We start from the raw sequence: 1,311 nt of genomic DNA, 5'->3' as shown, positions 1-1,311 counted from the left end.
CTCCCTGCTCTGCCGCCGCTGCACATTTATTCTACAGGAGACGTCTGCTGTGTGAGATATTAAACAAAGTAAAGTTTATTTAACGTGTTTGATCATCACAGATTTAGCAGATCGTCTCAGCGATGGTCAATAAATTGGGCCTTAGGAAAACAAGGGAATTCTCAGCTAGAATGGAGCTGTGAGTTTGGTTTGTACAATCCTGTACACACTGCTAGTCATATAGATAGAAGGGATTATATCTAAATATTTGTGTCTCTCTATTTATAGACATCCACATACATGTAAAATCCACACTCAGACCCTGCGTCACCCTGCAGGCTGCTATCACAGGGACATCTCGGAAAGGACCAATTACCACTAATCTCATTGATAGTTTGTGTTATTTACCTGGAGAATTGTTGCCAGACACTATAGAAACTATGGAGCTAAAGATCATTTCTCTTCCAATATTTTTATTGAAATTTTATAATTATAACAGAAAACAAAAAGAAAACACTCCAATATACAATCATAGCAACAAAAAGGGAAACAAATAAGAAGCAATCAATAGGAGATATCTTTTAGCAGTAATAAACCAACTGTAAGTAACATTGGTTAGTTATGCCTTATGATAAAAGGAGATAACACACAAATATTAAATACAAGTAAAGAATATTGAAGCAACACTAGTAATTGAGGCTGCAAATCCTACTTTAGAATGGTAAGCCAGGGTTTCCGTTTGCTTGAAAATTTTGCCCATGAGTTGCTGTATTGGTTATTGCAAACATTTTTTAATTTGTGTTACAAAGAGAGATTTTTTTCAACAATAGTTAAAATATTTGGGACTGTTGTGTCCTTCCAATCAGCGGCAATTTTGTTTTTGGTTACTAAGAATATTTTTCGAATTAATGGGCTAATCTTTGGGTCGAAGACTTCTAATCTCAGTTCATAAATTTTTGATTTTCGGGCAACCCCAAAATATGAGCAGTAGATCACCTTTACCACCGCAACAAAGTGGAGACTGACTTGGAAAGCCTTTATCTAGCTTAGAAGGTGTAAAATACCATCTTGTTATAGACATGGAGAGTAGCACATACGTTTGAGGACAATGTCCATGTTAATGATTTTTGCCACTAGTGACTGGAGAAGGATTTTTTAGCTCTTTTTCCAAGTTTATCATGTAAGGGGTTTTTTCAAACTCAATATCTTGATTCAATGAATTGTAAATATTTCTTAGTTTCCAATGACTATTATTATTAGGATTAGGATTACATAAAAGTTTCCTTATAATATCAGAGAAAGGAAATTTAGAGCTTAAGAATTTTCTACTTA

This window comes from Anomaloglossus baeobatrachus, chromosome 3, assembly GCF_048569485.1.
Source record: "Anomaloglossus baeobatrachus isolate aAnoBae1 chromosome 3, aAnoBae1.hap1, whole genome shotgun sequence".
Classification (NCBI taxonomy): domain Eukaryota; kingdom Metazoa; phylum Chordata; class Amphibia; order Anura; family Aromobatidae; genus Anomaloglossus; species Anomaloglossus baeobatrachus.
This window is presented reverse-complemented; position numbering follows the sequence as displayed.